Raw genomic sequence first — 24,661 nt, forward strand, 5'->3', positions numbered from 1 at the left:
CGCAGGAACCCAAGCAACAGAAATCAAGACTACATGGCACCATCGGAGCCCAATTCTCCCATCAAAACAAACATGGAATATCCAAACACACCAGAAAAGCAAGATCTAGTTTCAAAATCATATTTCATCATGATGCTGGAGGACTTCAAGAAAGACGTGAAGAACTCCCTTAGAGAACAAGTAGAAGCCTACAGAGAGGAATCGCAAAAATCCCTGAAAGAATTCCAGGAAAACACAACCAAACAGTTGAAGGAATTAAAAATGGAAATAGAAGCAATCAAGAAAGAACACATGGAAACAACCCTGGACATAGAAAATCAAAAGAAAAGACAAGGAGCTGTAGATACAAGCTTCACCAACAGAATACAAGAGATGGAAGAGAGAATCTCGGGAGCAGAAGATTCCATAGAAATCATTGACTCAACTGTCAAAGATAATGTAAAGCAGAAAAAGCTACTGGTCCAAAACATACAGGAAATCCAGGACTCAATGAGAAGATCAAACCTAAGGATAATAGGTATAGAAGAGAGTGAAGACTCCCAGCTCAAAGGACCAGTAAATGTCTTCAACAAAATCATAGAAGAAAATTTCCCTAACCTAAAAAAAGAGATACCCATAGACATACAGGAAGCCTACAGAACTCCAAATAGATTGGACCAGAAAAGAAACACCTCCCGTCACATAATAGTCAAAACACCAAACGCACAAAATAAAGAAAGAATATTAAAAGAAGTAAGGGAAAAAGGTCAAGTAACATATAAAGGCAGACCTATCAGAATCACAACAGACTATTCGCCAGAAACTATGAAGGCCAGAAGATCCTGGACTGATGTCATACAGACCCTAAGAGAACACAAATGCCAGCCCAGGTTACTGTATCCTGCAAAACTGTCAATTAACATAGATGGAGAAACCAAGATATTCCATGACAAAACCAAATTTACACAATATCTTTCTACAAATCCAGCACTACAAAGGATAATAAATGGTAAAGCCCAACATAAGGAGGCAAGCTATACCCTAGAAGAAGCAAGAAACTAATCGTCTTGGCAACAAAACAAAGAGAAGAAAAGCACAAAAACATAACCTCATATCCAAATATGAATATAACGGGAAGCAATAATCACTATTCCTTAATATCTCTCAACATCAATGGCCTCAACTCCCCAATAAAAAGACATAGATTAACAAACTGGATACGCAACGAGGACCCTGCATGCTGCCTACAGGAAACACACCTCAGAGACAAAGACAGACACTACCTCAGAGTGAAAGGCTGGAAAACAACATTCCAAGCAAATGGTCTGAAGAAGAAAGCTGGAGTAGCCATTCTAATATCAAATAAAATCAATTTCCAACTAAAAGTCATCAAAAAAGATAAGGAAGGACACTTCATATTCATCAAAGGAAAAATCCACCAAGATGAACTCTCAATCCTAAATATTTATGCCCCAAATACAAGGGCACTTACAAACGTAAAAGAAACCTTACTAAAGCTCAAAACACACATTGCACCTCACACAATAATAGTAGGTGATTTCAACACCCTACTCTCATCAATGGACAGATCATGGAAACAGAAATTAAACAGAGACGTAGACAGACTAAGAGAAGTCATGAGCCAAATGGACTTAACAGATATTTATAGAACATTCTATCCTAAAGCAAAAGAATATACCTTCTTCACAGCTCCTCATGATACTTTCTCCAAAATTGACCATATAATTGGTCAAAAAACGGGCCTCAACAGGTACAGAAAGATAGAAATAATCCCATGCTTGCTATCGGACCACCACGGCCTAAAACTGGTCTTCAATAACAATAAGGGAAGAATGCCCACATATACGTGGAAATTGAACAATGCTCTACTCAATGACAACCTGGTCAAGGAAGAAATAAAGAAAGAAATTAAAGACCTTTTAGAATTTAATGAAAATGAAGGTACAACATACCCAAACTTATGGGACACAATGAAAGCTATGCTAAGAGGAAAACTCATAGCGCTGAGTGCCTGCAGAAAGAAACACGAAAGAGCATATGTCAGCAGCTTGACAGCACACCTAAAAGCTCTAGAACAAAAAGAAGCAAATACACCCAGGAGGAGTAGAAGGCAGGAAATAATAAAGCTCAGAGCTGAAATCACCCAAGTAGAAACAGAAAGGACCATAGAAAGAATCAACAGAACCAAAAGTTGGTTCTTTGAGAAAATCAACAAGATAGATAAACCCTTAGACAGACTAACGAGAAGACACAGAGAGTGTGTCCAAATTAACAAAATCAGAAATGAAAAGGGAGACATAACAACAGATTCAGAGGAAATTCAAAAAATCATCAGATCTTACTATAAAAGCCTATATTCAACAAAACTTGAAAATCTGCAGGAAATGGACAATTTCCTAGACAGATACCAGGTACGGAAGTTAAATCAGGAACAGATAAACCAGTTAAACAACCCCATAACTCCTAAGGAAATAGAAGCAGTCATTAAAGATCTCCCAACCAAAAAGAGCCCAGGTCCAGACAGGTTTAGTGCAGAATTCTATCAGACATTCATAGAAGACCTCATACCAATATTATCCAAACTATTCCACAAAATTGAAACAGATGGAGCACTACCGAATTCCTTCTATGAAGCCACAATTACTCTTATACATAAACCACACAAAGATCCAACAAAGAAAGAGAACTTCAGACCAATTTCCCTTATAAATATCGACGCAAAAATACTCAATAAAATTCTGGCAAAATGAATCAAACAGCACATCAAAACAATCATCCACCATGATCAAGTAGGCTTCATCCCAGGCATGCAGGGATGGTTTAATATACGGAAAACCATCAACGTGATCCATTATATAAACAAACTGAAAGAACAAAACCACATGATCATTTCATTAGATGCTGAGAAAGCATTTGACAAAATTCAACACCCCTTCATGATAAAAGTCCTGAAAAGAATAGGAATTCAAGGCCCATACCTAAACATAGTAAAAGCCATATACAGCAAACCAGTTGCTAACATTAACCTAAATGGAGAGAAACTTGAAGCAATCCCACTAAAATCAGGGACTAGACAAGGCTGCCCACTCTCTCCCTACTTATTCAATATAGTTCTGGAAGTTCTAGCCAGAGCAATCAGACAAAAGGAGGTCAAGGGGATACAGATCGGAAAAGAAGAAGTCAAAATATCACTATTTGCAGATGATATGATAGTATATTTAAGTGATCCCAAAAGTTCCACCAGAGAACTACTAAAGCTGATAAACAACTTCAGCAAAGTGGCTGGGTATAAAATTAACTCAAATAAATCAGTAGCCTTCCTCTACACAAAATAGAAACAAGCCGAGAAAGAAATTAGGGAAACGACACCCTTCATAGTAGACCCAAATAATATAAAGTACCTCGGTGTGACTTTAACCAAGCAAGTAAAAGATCTGTACAATAAGAACTTCAAGACACTGAAGAAAGAAATTGAAGAAGACCTCAGAAGATGGAAAGATCTCCCATGCTTATGGATTGGCAGGATTAATATAGTAAAAATGGCCATTTTACCAAAAGCCATCTACAGATTCAATGCAATCCCCATCAAAATACCAATCCAATTCTTCAAAGAGTTAGACAGAACAATTTGCAAATTCATCTGGAATAACAAAAAACCCAGGATAGCTAAAACTATCCTCATCAATAAAAGGACTTCAGGGGGAATCACTATCCCTGAACTCAAGCAGTATTACAGAGCAATAGTGATAAAAACTGCATGGTATTGGTACAGAGACAGACAGATAGACCAATGGAATAGAATTGAAGACCCAGAAATGAACCCACACACCTATGGTCACTTGATTTTTGACAAAGGATCCAAAACCATCCAATGGAAAAAAGATAGCATTTACAGCAAATGGTGCTGGTTCAACTGGAGGTCAACATGTAGAAGAATGCAGATCGATCCATGCTTATCACCCTGTACAAAGCTTAAGTCCAAGTGGATCAAGGACCTCCACATCAAAACAGATACACTCAAACTAATAGAAGATAAACTACGGAAGCATCTGGAACACACGGGCACTGGAAAAAATTTCCTGAACAAAACACCAATGGCTTATGCTCTAAGATCAAGAATCGACAAATGGGATCTCATAAAACTGCAAAGATTCTGTAAGGCAAAGGACACTGTGGTTAGGACAAAATGGCAACCAACAGATTGGGAAAAGATCTTTACCAATCCTACAACAGATAGAGGCCTTATATCCAAAATATACAAAGAACTCAAGAAGTTAGACCGCAGCGAGACAAATAACCCTATTAAAAATGGGGTTCAGAGCTAAACAAACAATTCACAGCTGAGGAATGCCGAATGGCTGTGAAACACCTAAAAAAATGTTCAACATCTTTAGTCATAAGGGAAATGCAAATCAAAACAACCCTGAGATTTCACCTCACGCCAGTGAGAATGGCTAAGATCAAAAACTCAGGTGACAGCAAATGCTGGCGAGGATGCGGAGAAAGAGGAACACTCCTCCATTGTTGGTGGGGTTGCAGACTGGTACAACCATTCTGGAAATCAGTGTGGAGGTTCCTCAGAAAATTGGACATTGAACTGCCTGAGGATCCAGCTATACCACTCCTGGGCATATACCCAAAATGTGCTCCAACATATAACGAAGACACGTGCTCCACTATGTTCATAGCAGCCTTATTTATAATAGCCAGAAGCTGGAAAGAACCCAGATGCCCTTCAACAGAGGAATGGATACAGAAAATGTGGTACATCTACACAATGGAATATTACTCAGCTATCAAAAACAATGACTTTATGAAATTCGTAGGCAAATGGTTGGAACTGGAAAATATCATCCTGAGTGAGCTAACCCAATCACAGAAAGACATACATGGTATGCACTCATTGGTAAGTGGCTATTAGCCAAAATGCTGGAATTACCCTAGATGCCTAGAACAAATGAAACTCAAGACGGATGATCAAAATGTGAATGCTTCACTCCTTCTTTAAAAGGGGAACAAGAATACCCTTGGCAGGGAATAGAGAGGCAAAGATTAAAACAGAGACTGAAGGAACACCCATTCAGAGCCTGCCCCACATGTGGCCCATACATATACAGCCATCCAATTAGACAAGATGGATGAAGCAAAGAAGTGCAGACCGACAGGAGCCGGATGTAGATCGCTCCTGAGAGACACAGCCAGAATACAGCAAATACAGAGGCGAATGCCAGCAGCAAACCACTGAACTGAGAATAGGACCCCTGTTGAAGGAATCAGAGAAAGAACTGAAAGAGCTTGAAGGGGCTCGAGACCCCATATGTACAACAATGCCAAGCAACCAGAGCTTCCAGGGACTAAGCCACTACCTAAAACTATACATGGACTTACCCTGGACTCTGACCTCATAGGTAGCAATGAATATTCTAGTAAGATCACCAGTGGAAGGGGAACCTTGTTCCTGCTAAGACTGAACCCCCAGTGAACGTGATTGTTGGGGGGAGGGCGGCAATGGGGGGAGGATGGGGAGGGGAACACCCATAAAGAAGGGGAGGGGGAAGGATTGAGGGATGATTGCCCGTAAACCGGGAAAGGGAATAACACTCAAAATGTATATAAGAAATACTCAAGTTAATAAAACAAAAACAAAACAAAACAAAACAAAAAACCAACTCAACCTTATACTCAGAATGGCTAAGATCAAAAACTCAGAGCACCTGCTTGTGAGGTTGCAGAACAATGGGGGGATATTCCTTCACTTCCTGTGGGATTGCAGACTTGTACAACCATTTTAGAAATCAATTTGGAAGTGTAGCAAAACATTGGGAGTAGTTATTCCCCAGGACCCAGCTATTCCACAACTTGGCACACATCCAAAAAATGCTCTCTCATCCCACAAGGACACTTGCTCCACTGTATCCATACCACCTTTATTTGTAACAGTCAGAAACTTGAAAGATCCTAGATGTCCCTCACGTGAAGAATGGATAAAAGAAATGTGTTTCATTTACACAATGGAATACTACTCAGCCATTAAAAACAAGGGAATCATGAATTTCGCAGGCAAATGGATAGGACTAGAAATTATCATTCTGAGTGAGGTAACCCAAAGTACATGCATGGTATGTCCTCACTTGTACATGAATATTAACCATAAAGAACAGGATAACCATGCTATAATCAACAGACCCAAATAACAAGTTGGGCCCAAGGGAGGTTGGTTGAATCTTCCTCAGAATGGGAAACAAAGTAAATTGTAGAGGTCTATGGAAGGAAGGAAGTGGGAGGAAGGAGTGGAATTGAGGGACAATCATATGTGGGTGGGAAGAAGAGAGGGAAGGGAGACCTTGGGGAGAGGGAGGGCAGTCTCCAGGACATGTCAGAGACCTGAGATCGGGGAAGCATCAGAGCTCTATGGTGACAATTTTAGCTGAGACTCATAGCAGTGGAGGATATGGATCCTGTAATGGCCACTTCCTATAGACAGATATGACTCTCAGAGGAGAGAAATGACAGCAGCCCACCAACAAAGCCTTCAACCCACATTGTGACCTGCCTATAAGATGTGTAGCCTCAAATTAGTGCAGAGACTAAGGGAATGCCCAACCAACGATTGCCCCAATTTGAGACCCATCCCATGGTCAAGAACCAATCCCTGACACTATTCATGATATTCTGTTATACTCGCAGACAGGAACCTAGCATAACTGTCCTCTGAGGTGCAGACTCACACTCAAATATTTGATGGAGCTCAGGAAGTCTTACAGATGAGTTGGGGAAAGGATTGCAGGACCCAAAGAGGACAGGGACTCCACAGAAAGACCAACAGGGTCAAATAACCTGGACCCTTGGGGACTCCCAGATATTGAATCACCAACCAAAGAGTGAGCATGGGGAAGACCTAGGTCTCTTACACCTGTGTGGATGAGCAGTTTTGTCTTTATGCAGGTCTTCCAACAACTGGAGGTTGTGGAGGAGCTGTCCCTGAGCCCGTTGCCTGCCTGCCTGTGGATCCTGTGTCATAAATGACGACTTGGCCTGACCTCAGTGGAAGAGCATGTGCCTAGTCCAGCAGCAAATTGATATGTGTGTCTGTGAGGTGGCAGTGGAGTGGGGACAGAGAGGGTATGGGGGAGTGACATACAGAGAGAGACTTCCCTGCTCAAAAGAGAAGGGGAAGGAGGAATGAGGGAGGCCTTGCACAAGGTGGTGCTGGGAGAAGAGGAGGGGCTAATATTGGATTGTAAAATTAATAAATACATGACATTTATAGACAAAGAATAACAAATGCCAGTGTCGATTTAATCAAGATAATAGCAAGAACTGAGAATCAATCACGTGGTGCATGAACATAATCATAGTGGGGGACATACATTTTGGGGCTCACTACGACCTCATTAAGTAGTACTTCAGTCTGCATCCATTTCATCCCAAGCCTCTTCCAAGGAGACTTAGCAGCACACCAAGTGTGGAACCATAGATTTATTACTTCCTTACCAAGTTTACATCATTTCAATGATTGTTGCGGAGACTCACGTCAAACACCAGAGATGAAGATAGTCAGTACATTATTATAGGGAGACAACTTAAGTGTTGGAGGATGATTGAAAACGATGTACCAAAAGCAGACAAAGTGGCTACAGCCTGATGATTCAGTTGGAAAATCTCTGGCCACCAAGCCTGACATAGTTGGTCTCGATCAGGTTGCATCCTGGGGAACCAGTGAGTTTATTTGATTACTGACCAAGTGTGGGTGAGGGTTAGTAGGGGAACTTGTGAGGCCTCAAAGTAGTTGCATTGGGAAGTCTGCACTAAACTTGGATGATTGAGTCTCCTTAACTGTATACATGGAACCCACTTTTAACCAATCTTGTATAACTTACATCATTGAGGATCTTCCAAAACCCTGAGACCAGTTAGGGCAATTATACACAAATGGTTAGGAAGAATAGCTAGACCCTTAGCATATAGTCCAATGACCATTCTCAATCCTCCTCTGAAAAGGGATGGCAATAAGCTTGATTATGATGGATGCTTGCAGTAGGCACAGATGCTTTGTTGAAATGGGGACCATTTTGCCCAGAGGAGCACATTCTATAACAGTTATGTAATGTATCTTAATCACAATACCCCAGCAGATACTATGCTGACTTTTCAACAATCATCAGAAAATGGAATGATATTGCCACAGTGATTTAAAGAAAGAAGGCCATGGTGACTTGATTCCTGAAGGAATGGCTCTGGAAATCTGTTCTAGAACTCACACATTAAAATGACTAATCTATTCATACACACCACTAGAAATTTATAAACTCTGTATAATAGAGCCACTGTTTCCAATGTGTTTAAGGCTTATAATTAAATGACATTTTTTCCAGCCAATGCAACTGACATCATTTAGAAAAAGATTTTATTTCAACAGTAAACTTAGGAGAAAATGACATTGACCATGTCACATCTTCTTATACAAAGACCAATGCAGTAATTGCTTTTTAAAATAGATGGTGAGAAAAACAATTTGCTTATAAGGGGAGCATATTTTGGCCTTTCTGTGAGCAAACTATTGCTATTACAATACAGTTTCAAGCTCATCTTCAGTGGCTAAGACTTTGGGGTGGTTTAAAAAAAACATGGTTATTAATTTGGAAAGGTCTAGTAATAAAATATGATAAACAATAAATAAACATTAATAAAATGTTGGAACAGCCAACTCATGTGAATTTTAGGCCCTCTATTTTATTGGACTCCACAGAATATTTTATAAACAAATTCACTTTCTCTTTTTGAGTCTGAGCAGTGGCTTGTACTGACACCCAACTGTTCTGTGGCTCCCTTACATTTGATGAGAAACAAAGCTGAGCAGAATTTAGTTAGACAAATGGTTATTATGATACAAAATATGGTTTGCTATGACAGGGTAACATGATTCATTGTGTTTTCCTATTTTGAATTCACAGGGGGATGCTGAACATCTCCGAATATAAACATGGAAACCTTCCATAACATCTGCTGCTAATTTCTGCCAGCTGAAAAGTGATAATGATGATGAATACTTTTGTTGATGATGTGGATACATTGGTCTAACTAAATTAACTTGCAGACTCAGGGCATCTAATTGAAAACACATGATTTGTGCTATCACCTGGTTGGCTTTATGTGTACTTACATTTTGGTTCCAATAGGTTTAACTTTAAAAAGCTAAAAGGATAAAATAAATGAGAAACTTGGTAGAATGCAAGGTTGAAAGTAGCTTTCTTATTTGATCATCATCAAATATTTTTGAAAGCAAACTTTGATTGAAATTAATACACTTAAGATACTAACTTCCAATTACTGATGAAAGGGGAAGAACTAAGGTGTTCAATTAGCCTGAAACTTCTTACTGTTAGCCTGATGAATTTTTATTTATGGAGGGCAAATACATATATCTTAAGGGTAAGTATACTTGCGGTGGATTTTATGAGATTGACCTCTATGAGGTCATATATTTGAAGAATTTGTTCCTCCTTGTTTTGGGAAAGTTTAGGAGGTATGCGGTTGTTGGAGAACGTGTGTCACAGGGGCTTGGGCTTAGAGATTTCAAGAGCCCACCTTACACCCAAGCATGCTTTCTGTCTTCTTGCTTGATGCCTGAATATTCGGGTTAAAGCTCTCATATTTTTCCATTGTCATGCTTGTTTGCTTCCTGCCATGATGATCATGGATTAACCCTCTAAAACTGAAACACTCCCCCCCAGATTAATGCTCTCTTTGATAAACATTTCCTTAGTCGTGTTGCCTTTTCATAAAGCAGAAGTTAAGATCGAGTTGGCACCAGGAATTGGTTATTGACCATGCTGTTTGTTGGAGGAATATAAAAGACTGCAAATTTGGACAAGAAAAGCAGTTGAATGCCTTAAGGTGGGGTTAATGGGTTATTCTAGTAGGAACATTGAAGACTGTCATGCTGGGAATATTTGGACTATGCAAGCCTAGTCCATGATGTTCAAAGGTAATGACTATTATCAGCTTGTCTAGACAATATTCTTGTGATATTTTGGCAAAACATGTGACTGATTTTTCTGCTTGTTCAAAAAAAAATCTACAAAGCTAAATTAAAGAGTTTTGGGTTAATGTTATTGGCAGAGGAGAGTTAAAGACAGCCAAGTATTAAAAGTGTTATATGGTTATTAGTGATCATTCTTATGACTATCTACAATAAAAGGGAGCAAGCATGGCCAAGAGAAATACAAAGTGTTCTGTTTGAAGAGAAAGAGTTAACCAGGAATTACAATGGCAGAACCAAGTTCTTTTCTTAAGGAGATAAAATGTTTAAATAAAGACCTGATTCAAAATGGAGTAAAGAGAGTGGTGCTCCCCGCACAAGGACACACCAGCTAAGCTTCCAACATGGGGAAAGCAATTAAATTAAAACTTGAGCAGCAAAGGAAATCACCAACAAATTAAAGCTTAGGCAAATTCAAGTCAGGAAGTGGGTCGTATTCCAGCTCTAGCAAGCAGAACAATTTGGCAGCTTAGGGTGCATGGGTTTGGATTTATAGCCAAGAAGGAAACTGAAACAAAGGGGTTGTGGACTCTCCCTTTGAGTTTAAGGAAAAGTGCTGAGTTCAGACATGCAGCAGGAAGAGTCCATGCATGAAGACAAAGACAGGCCATTGATTAAAGCTGTGAAGGTGAAACCTGAATTGCATAGGAGGCTCCAAGTTATTAGAGTTGCCAGAGCAAGGTGACACCTGCCAAGGAGAAATGCTAAGCAAGTGGGAAATAGCCCAAGAGAGAGAATTACGTTGCAGTCAGCAAAGATGGAATGGTGGAGCATTTTAAGTTCTTTCACATCAGACATAGAGTTACTCGATTTGGAGTTTGTCCTGTTTCATTGTTGTCGTTTTTGTTATTATTGTTTGCTTTGCTTTGTTTTCATCTGTTTGTTTTATTTCATTGCTCTTTTTTTGTCTTGATTTGGTTCAGTAGCTCTTTACCATGTCCCTATTCTTCCTTTAGAATGGTGATGTACATCTGTGCCACTGTATGTTAGAAGCATGTAGTCTGTTTTATTATTATTATTATTATTATTATTATTATTATTATTATTATCTTACAAGAGTTACAATTAAGAGATTGCTTTGAGTCTCAAGAGAAACTTTGGATTTTTAAACAATGTTGACAGTAAAGGGCTAGGTGGACTTTTGGAGTGGAATTAAATGTATTTTTATTGTGACATGTCTGCAAGCCTATGGAGGCCAGGTAGCAAAATATGTTGGTTTGAAGGAGAATGACAACAATAGACTCCTTTGGTTTCAGTTAGTGGAACTGTTCTGGAAGGATTAGAAGGTGAGGTCCTATTAGAAGAGGTATGTCATTGAAGGTGGACTTGGAGGTTTCAAAGCCTACCCTAGGTTCAGCCATGTCTTCTCTCTCTCTCTTTCCTCTCTTTCTCTGTCTCTGTCTCTCTCTCTCTCTCTCTCTCTCTCTCTCTCTCTCTCTCTCTCTCTCTGTCCTTGCCAATCAGGATATAAAGCTCTCAACTATAGCTCCAGGGCCTTCTGTATATTTCTTGCCATGATGATCATGGACAACCTCCCTAAAACTGTAAACAAGTCCTTATTAAATGCTTTCTTTTATAAAAGTTGCCCTTGGTCGTGATATCTATTCACAGCAATAGAGCAGTAACTAAGGCACTATCTAAATTATCATTTTAAAATGAGCTAAAATGAAAAGCTTTGAAATGAATCAAATATAAGATTTTATTTGGTCGAGGAAGATAATTGAAAGTTTTAACTTATTAATAAAGTACTTCTTGGGCAATTTCAATACACAACCTGTCACATCTCATGTGTATAGTGAATTCTAGTGACTGTCTTCCCTCCCCTTCTCTTCCTCCATCTCAGTCTTATCAACCATTCTTCTTCCTAATTGTTCATTTCCCAGATTCATGACTTCTGAATTGTTTATTGAGCCATTTAGTTTAGTGGCCATTAGTGTGAGGCTATCCCCTGAAGCCTATCTTGTGGGGTCACTCATGAGGAAACAACTAAATCTAGATGATGATTCAATTGGTGTAGGTCATGAACTACAAAAAGAAGTGCTAGATTTTTTATCTGCTCTCCTAGGTAAGAAAGCTAGCAAGAACATTGCACCTCTTTTAGTAGGGATGATTTCTATTGTAGCATGTTTGCCTAACAGTTCTTTTATGGATATTAATCTGTGTTAAGGGATCATAATGTACTTGCCTGGTGAAAGGCTTTGATTCAAAGCCCTTCTGATTTATTATTTAATCAAACACACAACTCTTATTAAATATCAATTAACTGCATGTTTGGGTTTATTTTATAGTTCCTCTAACAAATTGAAACAGACACTATTATTCACAGTGAATGTTTTACATCCAATATTTTTTATAATAACATAAATGAAAAGGTGTTCACAGCACAGTACCAGATGGAAAATGGAAACTTTGAAAGTCAGGAATTCTGCCTTTTAGGAAGGTTTTTTCAAAAGTTCAATGAAACCTCATGGTAAATTTAATCTTAACGATTACAGTAAGAACAGCAACAAGTTTACATTTTCATTATATACTTTGCTGTCATGTGTGTTTTTCAGCATCTGTGAGTGTTGGGGGATGTGTATGTGTACAGTACAGTTATATGTATGAGCAGGATGATATATGTGTGCAGCTGTGTGTGGGAGCTGGAGGTTGACTTAAAGTGTCATTTCCCAGGGACCATCCATCTTATTTCTTAGACACAGTTTCTCACTGAGGCTTGGGTCTAACTAGTAAAACTAGACTGGCTGGCCAGCAAGCTCCAGGGATCAGCTTGTATCCTCTCCAGCTCTGAGATTACAAGTTGGTGCCACAACATTAAGGGCTTTTGTTGTCGTTTTTCATTTTACATGGGTTCTGGGGATTGACCTCAAGTCCTCACCTTTATGTGGAAAGCACTTTTACAACTGAACTGTTGTGTGTGTGTGTGTGTGTGTGTGTGTGTGTGTGTGTGTGTGTGTGTGTGACTGTGATCATGTTTTCTAAGTTTTTCTAGTATATATAAATGCCCTTGTTCGGGTTACAATTGCTGTGACAAAACACCATGATCAAAGCCACTCGGAGGGGGAATGGGATTATTTAGTTTATGTTTCCATGTCACAGGTCATCACCAAAGGAAGTCAGGAGAGAAACTCAAAGTCAAGAACTTGGGGGCAACAGCTGACACAGAGGCTATGAAGTAATGATGCTAACTGACCATACTGGCTGGTTTTGTGTGTCAACTTGACACAAGCTAGTGTCATCACAGAGATAGAAGTTTCAGTTGAGGAATTGCTTCATGAGCTACAGCTGTAAGGCCCTTTCTCAATTAGTGATCAATGGGGAGAAACCAGGCCATTGTGAGGAGTTCCATCCCTGGGCTGGTGGTCCTGAGTTCTATAAGACGACAGGCTGAGCAAGGCAGGAGGAGCAAGTCAATAAGCAAAACTCCTCCTTGATCTCTGCATCATTCTTGTCTCCAGGTTCCAGCCCTGCTTGAGCTCCTATCCTGACTTCCCCCAGTGATGGACTGTGATCTGGAAGTCTAAGCTGAATAAACCCCTTCCTCCCCAACTTGCTTTTTAGTCATAGTGCTTTGTCACAGAAATCAAACCCTGATTAGGACAATAACATGGTTTGCTTAAACTTCTTTCTTATAGAACCCAGAACCACCGGTCCATACATGATACTGCCTAAACTGAGCTGAGACCTCCACTACCAATCACTAATTAGAAAAATTACCTATAGCCAGATATTTTGGAGGGATTTCTTCATTTGAGGTGCCATCCTTTCAGATAACTCTAGCTTTCTTCAAATTGACGTAAAACCAGCCAGCACAATGAGTTAAGCCTATGGTCATTATTTTATAGTTATTCATAAGGTAGACCTATCCCTGTCCTTTATATGATTCCAAATGTCCTATTACAGCTTCTTCTAGAGAGCTTCTTTTGGATTGCTCAGGAGTTCAAGCAGAGTGGTCTTCAATTATGGACCAGGGGTTGTCCACCTATTGTGAGACCTTGGCTGGTAATCTAAAAGAAGCTCTCTACAAGAAACTGTCAACTTGACACACCTGGGAAAAAGATATATCAATTAAGGAGCATTTTGCATCCTTGTCTGTGAGGAACTTTTTAAATTGCTAATTTATGTGGGAGGGCCTGAATTAGCCCATAGTGGGCAGTGCTACTCATAGGTTCCTGGATCTTTGGTGTACATGAAAGACAGTTAAGCAAGCCAGTAAGCAGTGTTCCTCTGTGTTTTCTCTTTCAGTTTCTGATTCCATATTTCTATCTTGGCTTTTTTTGGTAATGGTGTTGGTCCAGGAAGAGTTTGTGAACCCAAAAGAACTACCAAGAAGCCAATTCTGATGCACTCACACTAGGGTCTCTCTCTTTCTTCAAGCTTGAGCTTGTGTCTCTAGTACAATAGAATGGGAGAGTGCATCCTTGGGCAAGTTTCAAGCAAGAGGGGTTACCTAACTTGGAAAGTGGTGCTAGGTACCGGCCTGGTAGTTAGCTCAAGTTCAACCTTAGGTCAGGTTTTCTAAAAGAGTCTGAACCCAAAAGATCTGGTCTCTCATTGAGCTATAACCTATAAGCTGAAATAAGCATTTTTCATTCCAAGTTGATTTTAGTCAGTGGTTGATCACAGTCGTCAAAAAACTAAACTTGGGCCACCCTGTGATAAACCGTTTCTTTGTAGTATATTTGTTATAACCACTGTATTTAACTGTCCCTTAAAAATTCAGTTTGGTGATGTCATCTGTTTTTAGCTGCAACCTTGATATTAATTTTAAACAGGATAGAGCAGCAGCAATCCAAGTGTGGTGTGTTTCTTGTGTTTTCAAATGTCTCACTAGTGTCCCTGAGAAGGTAAGTTACAAAAAATTCATCATCTACAAACTTGGAACTTTTGACATTGTCATGATACTGAAAACGAAATTATTCTCTTAATGTTATTGTAAGAATCCATGTTTTTTTAATGTTACCTAAATTGATTCTTAGTGGAGTGGTGTTGGGGAGGATGATATCAGATATCAGTTACCAAGATAATCCAGTGATTCGTCAGTTTTCTCTTTTCATCTGCTTGCTAACATACAAAGTCATCATGGACCTCAGTATAACCAGGACATTTAACTTGAGCCACATTTTAGGTTATCATCAATAAACCAGTTAAAGCTGCAGCAGCCCGAATCAGGGCATGTATGAATTAGTTTTGCAGAAATAATAAAATGGGGAAGAAAAATCCCAAAATCCAACTGAGCATTCATTTTCAAACTATTTTTCAAGTGTTTGTGTGCCAATTCTCAATAACTCATTCAAAAATGTCTATTATATGTTCTTGGATTTGATTTGTGAGAATTTTATTGGGTATTTTTGCATCAATATTCATAAGCAAAATTGGTCTGAAGTTTTCTTTTTTGTTGGGTCTTGATCTGGTTTAGGTAACAGAGTAACTGTGGCTTCAGAGAATGAATTGGGGAGTGTTCCTTCTGTTTCTGTTTGTGGAATAGTTTGAGGAGTATTGGTATTAGTTCTTGGAAGATCTGGTAGAATTAATTCTGTGCTAAAACCATCTGGTCCTGGGCCTCTTTTTTTTTTTTTTGCACTTCTATTATTTTATTTATTTATTTATTTATTTATTTATTTATTTATTTATTTATTTTTGGTTGGGAGGTTTTTAATGGCTGCTTCTATTTCTATAGGGGTTATTGGGCTGTTTAGATGGTTTACCTGCTCTTGGTTTAACTTTGATATGTGATACTTGTTTAGAAAATCATCCATTTCATGTAGATTTTCCAGTTTTGTTGAGTAAAGCCTTTTGTAGTAAGATCTAATAATTTTTTGAATTTCTTCCATTTCTGCTGTTATGTCTCCCTTTTCATTTCTGATTTTGTCAATTTGGCTACTGTATCTGTGTCCTTTAGTTAGTTTAGGGTCTATCTATCTTGTTGATCTATCAAAGAACCACTTTTTTGGTTTTGTTTTGTTCTGTTTTTCTATCATTCTCTTTGTTTCTAATTGGTTGACTTCTGCTCCGAGTTTAATTATTTCCTGCCCTCCACTTCTCTTGAGTATGTTTGCTTCATTTTGTACTGGAAAACATTACAGCTTTCCAGAGTACTGTTAAGTTGCTAGTGTAAGATCTCTCTGATTTCTTTATGAGGGCACATAGTGCTATGAATTTTCCTCTTAGCACTGCTTTCCATAAGTTTGGGTAGGGTATGTCCTCATTTTCATTGAATTCTAGAAAGTCTTTATTTCTTCCCTGAACAAGTTATCATTGAGTAGAGAGTTGTTCTGTTTGCATGAGTATGTGGACTTTCAGTTGTTCTTGTTGTTATTGAAGTCTAGCCTTAGTCTGTGGTGATTTGATAGGGCACATGGAAGTATTTCAATCTTGTAATTCATCACGATCAAGGAAGCTTCATCTCAGGGATGCAGGAATGGTTTAATATATGAAAATCCATCAACATAATCTACTATATAAACAAACTCAAAGGGGGGAAGACACATTATCACCTCATTAGATGCTAAAAAAGTCCAATACCCCTTTATCTTAAAAGTCTTGGAGAGATCAGGAATTCAATGTCCACACCTAAATATGATAAAAGCCATATATGGCAAACCAACAGCCAATATCAAATTCAATGGAGAAAAGCTTCACGTAATCCCATGAAAATCAGGGGTAAGTCAAGGTTTTCCACTCTCTCCATATTTATTCAATATAGTACTCAAAGTTATAGCTAGAGCAATAAGACAACAAAAGGATGTCAAGGGGATACAAAGTGGAAAGGACAGAGTCAAATTATCACTAGTTGTAAATGATAAGATACTGTCCATAAGCAACCCTAAAAATTATACCAGAAAACTTCTACAGATGATAAATTCAGCAAAGTGGCTGGATATAAAAATTAAATCAAAGAAATCAGTATCCTTCCTGTACACGAATGATAAACAAACTGAGAATGGAAATAGGGAAACACCATCTTTTACAATAGTCTCAAATAATATAAAATATGTTGGTATAACTCTAACCAAATGACAGAAATGTCAAGTCTTTGAAGAAGGAAATCGAAGACTTCAGAAGATGAAAAGATCTCCCATGATCATGACTTGGTAGATTATCATAGTAAAAATGGCCAACTTACCTAAAGCAACCTACAGATTCATTGCAATCCCTATCAAAGTTCCAACACAATGGAACTTTGTTCACAGACATGGAAAGAGCAATTCTCAACATCATATGAAAAAACAAACTAACAAACAAAAATCAGGAATCAAAAAATTCTCAACAATAAAAGAACTTCTCGGGGAATCACCATCCTTGATTTCAAGCTGTACTATAGAGCAATAATGATAAAAAGCACATATTATTGGTACAGAGGCAGACAAGTAAATCAGTGGAATAGAATTGAAGAACCAGAAGTAAACCCACACACCTATGGACACTTGGCATTTTACAAAGAAGCTAAAACCATCCAGTGGAAAAAAGAAAGCATAATCAACAAATCAGGCTGTCTAACTGGTGGTCTTGTATATACAAGAATGCAAATTGATCCATTTTTACCTCCTTGCACAAAGCTCAAGTTCAAGTGAATCAAAGATCTCAACATAAAACCAGATACACTGACTCTAATAGAAGAGAAAGTGGGCAAGAGCCTCGAACACATGGGCACAGGGGAAAATTCCCTGAACAGAACACCAATGGCTTAGGTTTTAAGATCAGCAATTGACAAATAGGACCACATGAAATTGAAAAGCTTCTGTAAGGCAAGGACACTGTCAATAGGACAAAATAGCAGCCTACAAATTAGGTAAAGATCTTTACTAACATTCCAAAATATACAAAGAACTCAAGAAGTTAGATTCCAAAAACCATATAACACAATTAAAAAATGGGATACAGTGCTAAACAGAGAATTCTCAGAAGAGGATCTCTTATGGGTGAGAAGAAATGTTCTTTTTCCCTAATCACCAGGGAAATGAAATCAAAATCAAAATGATTCTGAGATTCCACCTGACACCAATTAGAATGGATAAGATAAAAAACTCAAGTGACAATACATGCTGGGAAAGATATGGAGAAAGATAAACACTCCTTAATTGCTTGTTGGATTACACACTAGTACAACTACCCTGGAAATCAATCTTGTGATTCCGCAAAAATTTGAAAATAGTTTTACCTGAAGACCCAGTTATACAACTCCTGGAAATATACCCAAAAGTTGTTCCACAATACCACAAGGACTATGTCCATAGCAGCTGTAGTTGTAATAGCCAAAAGCTGGAAACAACCCAAGTGTCCGAATAGATACAGAAAATTGGTTCATTTACACAATGGAACACTATTTAACTATTAAAAATGAGGATGGGATCAAGGACCTCCACATCATACTAGATACACTCAAACTAAGAGAAAAAAGTGGGGAAGAGTCATGAACACATGGGTACTGGGAAAATTTCCTGAACAAAACACCAATGGCTTATGCTCTAAGATCAAGAATTGACAAATGGGACCTCATAAAACTGCAAAGCTTCTGTAAGGCAAAGGACATTGTCATTAGGACAAAATGGCAACCAACAGATTGGAAAAAAGATGTTTACCAATCCTACATCTGATAGAGGACTAATATCCAAAATATACAAAGAACTCATGAAGTTAGACTCCAGGGAGTCAAATAAGCCTATTAAAAGTGGGGTACAGAGCTAAAGAAAGAATTCATAGCTGAGGAATGTCGAATGGCTGAGAAGTATCTAAAGAAATGTTCAACATCCTTAGTCATCAGGGAAATGCAAATCAAAACAACCCTGAGATTTCACCTCACACCAGTGAGAATGGCTAAGATAAAAAACTCAGGTGACAGCAGATGCTGGCGAGGATGTGGAGAAAGTAGAACACTTCTCCATTGTTGGTGGGATTGCAAACTGGTATAACCACTCTGGAAATCAGTCTGGATATTCCTCAGAAAATTGGACATTCCAGGACTTGAGAACCCATCTATACCTCTCCTGGGCATATACCCAAAAGATGCTCCAACATATATCAAAGACTATGTTCATATCAGCCTTATTTATAATTGCCAGAAGCTGGAAAGATCCCAGATGCCCTTCAACAGAGGAACGGATACAGAAAATGTGGTACATCTATACAATGGAATACTACCCAGCTATGAAAAACAATGACTTTATGAAATTCATAGGCATATGAATTGAACTAGAAAATATCATCCTGAGTGAGGTAACCCACTCACAGAAAAGCACACATGGTATGCACTCACTGATAAGTGGATATTAGCCCAAAAGCTCAAATTACCCAAGATACAATCCATAGACCACATGAAGCTCAAAAAGAAGGTTGACCGAAATGCTGATGCCTCACTCCTTAAAAGGGGGAACAAAAATATCCATAGGAGAGGATATGGAGACAAAGTTTAGAGCAGAGACTGAAGGAATAGCCATTCAGAGCCTGCCCCACATGTGGCCCATATATATATATATACAACCACCAAAAGTAGATAAGATTGATCAAGCTAGGAAGTGCATGTTGACAGGTACTGGAGGGGATAGGGGGCTTATGAACTGGAAACCAGAAAAGGGTTTTGAATGTAAATAAAGAAATGTCCAATTAAAAAATGACAGGCAAATGGATTGAACTAGAAAGTATGATTCTGTGTGAATTAACACAGACCCCAAAGGACATGCATGGTATATATCTAAAACTTAGAAGGGATACAGAATAATCATGAGAGTCAGAGGGAAGGAGCAAACTGGGTTGAAGGGGGGAGAGTAGAGAGGGACAGAATCAAGTATAGCGAGAGACAGGAGGGTCACCCAGAAATCCAGGATAATGAATTCAAATACACAGCAGTGGGTGTAAGGGATGAGGGGCAACTTCTAGAAATTCTCAGAGACTTGGAATGTGAGAGGCTACCAGGGCTCAGTGGGGATGACATTAGTTGAAACACAGAACAGTGGAGAGATGGACCCAGCAGAGACCATTACCAGTAGATAGACATGGCCCCCGTTGAGGCAGTAGGCCACCCACCCATCTTCAAAAATTTTAATCCAGAATTGTTCTTGTCTAATGGAAATGCAGGGCCAAAAAATGGGGTAGAGATTAAATGAAAGGCCACCCAGTGACAGGCTCAACTTAGGATCCATCTCATGGGTGCTCATCAAATCCTGGCTCTGTTACTAAGGCCAGATTGTACCTACAGACAGGAGCCTAGCATGGCTGTCCTCTGAAAGGCTTTATCAGCAAGTGACCGAGACAGATGCATTTACTTACAGTCATCCATTAGTTGGGACAGAAGTAGAGTAAGGAGATGAGAACTGTTTTGAAATGATGGGGGAAGTATAAAGACAGTGGAGAGAGAGAGAGAGAGAGAGAGAGAGAGAGAGAGAGAGAGAGAGAGAGAGAGAGAGACAGAGAGAGATAGAGAGAGACAGAGAGAGACAGGGAGGGGGAAAGGAGAGGGAGAAGGGAGAGGGAGACAGAGGGAGAGGAAGAGGGAGAGGGGGAGGGAGAGGGAGAGGGAGGGGGAGAGGGAGAGAACAGAACAGAACAGAACAGAACAGAACAGAATGAAAAGTGTTAGGGGAGAGATATAGATATATAAAGACAAAGAGAGTCACTACCCTGGCTGCCAGTAATGAGAAGAAATGAAGGCATTTATTTATGCTGGAGTTCTATTAAACATCCCGTATTGTACATTGTGTTTCTTATCCTCCCAAGCAGTGCTACCAGCTGGGGGACCCAGAGGTCACGCACAAGAGTACTTGGGGGGGATTTCACAATATTAATATCTAGGAGACACTTCTCCACCACAGGATTTCTATTGCTTGAGGTTTGGTTATAGAGAAAAGGTGACGTATTAATAAGCCCCTATACTGTGAATATGTCTTTACACTTTTGAACATCTCTCCAAACAGCTAGGTCATAGCTTTTGTGTCACTGGTCCTAAGCAAGCTAAAAACAGTGTATCAGGAGTGTTCTCATTTTATACTCTTGCCAAAGTCTCAAGTTTTCTACCCATAGCGTTTTTACAGGAGTCTTCTAAGAATGGTAGGTTTAGATATGACTAGAGCTTTTACTTTTCAGTGAAGACTGCGATGGGAAACACCTTTTTTTAAAATCTCTTATAGGCCATGAGCAGTTCCTTTGTGGGTCCATGCCTTGTCACCAGTTTGTCCACTTTGTCTGTATTATCTAATTATTTTGCAGCTTACCTTTATCAAGTATGAATACACTTCCTCCACTAAAGGTGATGCACATGGATAACATCGTCCAGACTTAGATTAGCATTTTCATTCTGCTAATTGTGTGTCTTTGTGACAACATCTGTCATCTGAATTAAGAATCCCTAAGTGGCTTGTCCTTTATAAGGGTTACAGGATTCTACCTAAATAATCTTTGCTCACCTATATGGACAAATTATCACTCATTTTCAGTTGAGAATGGCGCTCTCTACTGTGTTCATGAGCACACATAATCTGTAAGACACTGGCTTCTCTGTGAGGTCTGAGAGTGGTAATGGACTTAATTTGAATAGCACTGACAGTTGTTCTATTTTGAATGGATTTATGCTAAAATGTCTTTAAAAGTTGTATATTTAAATTTATAAACTAAAACACTGCATGTAAATATATATTTATGTTATACTTATATATTACCAATTTACATATGAATACATAAGTTTTAAATGTGTGTGCGTGCACGCATGCGCACTCGAGTGCATGCATGCACATGTGTGGTACACAGGTGCCTTGTAATAGGCACATGAATGGAAGTCAGAAGTCAGAGGACAACTTGCTGTATTTATCTTCTTCTGCCATGCTGGTCCTGAGGACTGTTCAGAGGTTGTCCATCCTGGTGGCAAGCTCTTTTATTTGCTGAGCCATCTTCTAGCCCTGCCCCCCATTTTTGGCCTTTAAGCTTGGTTCACTGCATATGTTTTTGGGAGTCTCTTTCATCATTTTTCTTCTATTATGATTCTCGGGAATGCATATTTTAAAATGTTGGTGATTTTAGTTCACTGGCCAAGTCCATGTGTGCTAGGCTGGAAAGAGCAGTAAGGCGGTTCTGCTGAAGCATCCTCTTAACTCCTCAGCCATTTCTTCTCAGGTACTTATTTGCCATGTAACAGCAGTAGGAAACACCTCCCAGGGCCTGTTCTTCCTGTTTCCAGGCTAATTACTTAACCTCTGGGTTAATGACATTTTTACTTACAGCTTAGCACAAAGGTGAAAGGGAGGTCGGCTTGTCTGTTTTTCTAAATAGGCCCTCTGCCATTTCCTGTATGACTTGGACTAGTCTCTAGAGTGCACAGCCGTGAAGGACTTCATCTAACCACATTCCGTCCTTATTTATTGGTACCCTGGTGCTTTAATTCCTCCTATCTGAATATTAAGAGCCTATCCCCTTTGTTGTACTACTGAGTTTGTTTCTGTGATACCATGTTATATTTCTATCTTTCTTTCTTTTTTGGCTATTTTATGTATTTATATTTCAAACGCTATCACTTTTCCTCCCTCTCCCCTTCCCCTTCCCCTGCTTCCATGAAGATGCTCCCACTCCCACCTACCCACTGCCACCTTCTCTATGCAGCATTAAATTGACTTTGTTTTCTTTTACATTTGCTGTCACCTCATTGAATTTTGGTTGAAAGTTAGCACACTATAGGTGTTCATTTTCTGTGATGGTTGGCTTTAATGTTGACTTACCACAAATTAGAATCAGCTGAGCGGCGACCTTCACGTGAAGAATTGTTTGACTTGCTCTAACTGATGAAGAAAGACCCCATCCCCTGAAGGTGATATGCTCCCCCTGGAAAACACCAAATTAAAATAGGGCATTACAGAAAGAAGATGCTTTGCCTTTTGTAAGCGGAGTGTTTGCAGTCTCTCATGTACATAAGATATTGATTGTTATACTATTTCAATTGTACACATGCATTCTGTTGCTTATGTTCCTCTAGAGCAGTGCTTCTCAACCTTCCTAATGCTTAACTCTTTAATACAGTTCTTCCTGTTGTGGCAACCCCCAACCATAAAATTCATTTTATTACTACTTCATAATTTTAATTCTACTCTTCTGAATCATAATGTAAATAGTTCTGGAGGTAGAAGTTTGCCAAAGGGGTTGGAATCCACAGGTTGAGAACCACGACTTTAGAGGACCCTGCCTGACAGTCTTTCTAACCCAATCTTTATGATAATTATTTCTAGCATATTTTTGTTTATTAATTATATATGTATATATATATATGTATCTTTATGGATGTCCATATCAAAAGTGCTTCTGTGAGATCATGGTCTAAGCAGGTTTTCCCATGTGTATGATGTTGTTTTGGAAGGCAGTGTCAGCTTTTGGAGTCTGGCTTAGTTATGATAGTAGTAAGTCCCTGGGTGTGGGCCTAAAATGGTTACAGCCATGCTAATTCCAGCGCACTTTCTCTTTCTTCATCCAGTATCACGTGAACAAGCACCTACACCACACTTCTCCAACACTGATCAAAAGATGCTGCTCTGCCTTCCCCACCATGATGGATTAAGGCACCTCAAAACCATGGGCCTAAAGAAATATTTTGTCTTCTAGTAGTTTTCACAGGTATTTGACTCACAGCAATACAAAATTAACTGGTCCAACACACACACACAAACAAATGTATGTGCATACTTATATGAGTATATTTGCATACATGTATACATACACACATATCTGATGTATGCCTGTTTGTATGTGAACTTTAATAGTTCTATACATTTGTACATTTTAAAATGGGAACATGTATAGGTATTGATATATATATATATAAATGTATGTATATGTGTTTAAATTTATTTATGTTATAGGGAAGTGCATGTAGTAGATTACCTCATGTTTAAACTAAATTTCATAAATAAAATAATTTTATATGAATTACTTCCTTTTGAACCTTCTGTGAATGCTATAAAATATTAACATCTGAGTGAAGGTGGTTGAACAGCTCATCACTGAGCCTGATAACTGTTAAATCAAGAAACAAAAAACTTAATGTAGAGAAAGGAAAGGAAGCTACACCAGGTAGCTTGAATATACCCATTCTTCTCAGGTAATGCTACTCACTGGCATTGTGGCATGCATGAGTGTGTTGAAAATAAGCTCAGATATAATGTATTCATGAGCTATAATACGTATCATAGGCTTAGGTTGTCTCTGGAACTCTTTCAAAATTGTGGGCAAGCGACTAGCTGCAGTTGTGCCAGCTGCAGCTAATTTGTTCATGTTTATTATAATTATTCAGGGCATTCTCAGAAGGTCAGTGGCCTCACTGGTCCCCTAACCAGCTCTTTTTAGAACTATTCACACTATTGTAATAGTGATATTGTGAAAGATGTCTTTTCAGATACTGCAGTTAAAAGGAAGGATTAAAGCAGGCTCTCTTACGCAGCTAGTGAAGTGCTTCTCTGAGCCAGAGAGGCAGGGTTTGAAGTTAGTCTAATTTGTTATTAAGGTAATTATCAGGGAGATGGCATTCCTGAATACTAGACACGCAAGCAACCCTATTAAAAATTCTAATTCAAGTTAATATGAACCCATAAAATCTTTCACACTTTTCCTTTACAATTGTCTATTGGGTAGTTGAGGACTTCCCACAAC

This window comes from Rattus norvegicus, chromosome 20 (genome assembly GCF_036323735.1).
Source record: "Rattus norvegicus strain BN/NHsdMcwi chromosome 20, GRCr8, whole genome shotgun sequence".
Lineage (NCBI taxonomy): Eukaryota > Metazoa > Chordata > Mammalia > Rodentia > Muridae > Rattus > Rattus norvegicus.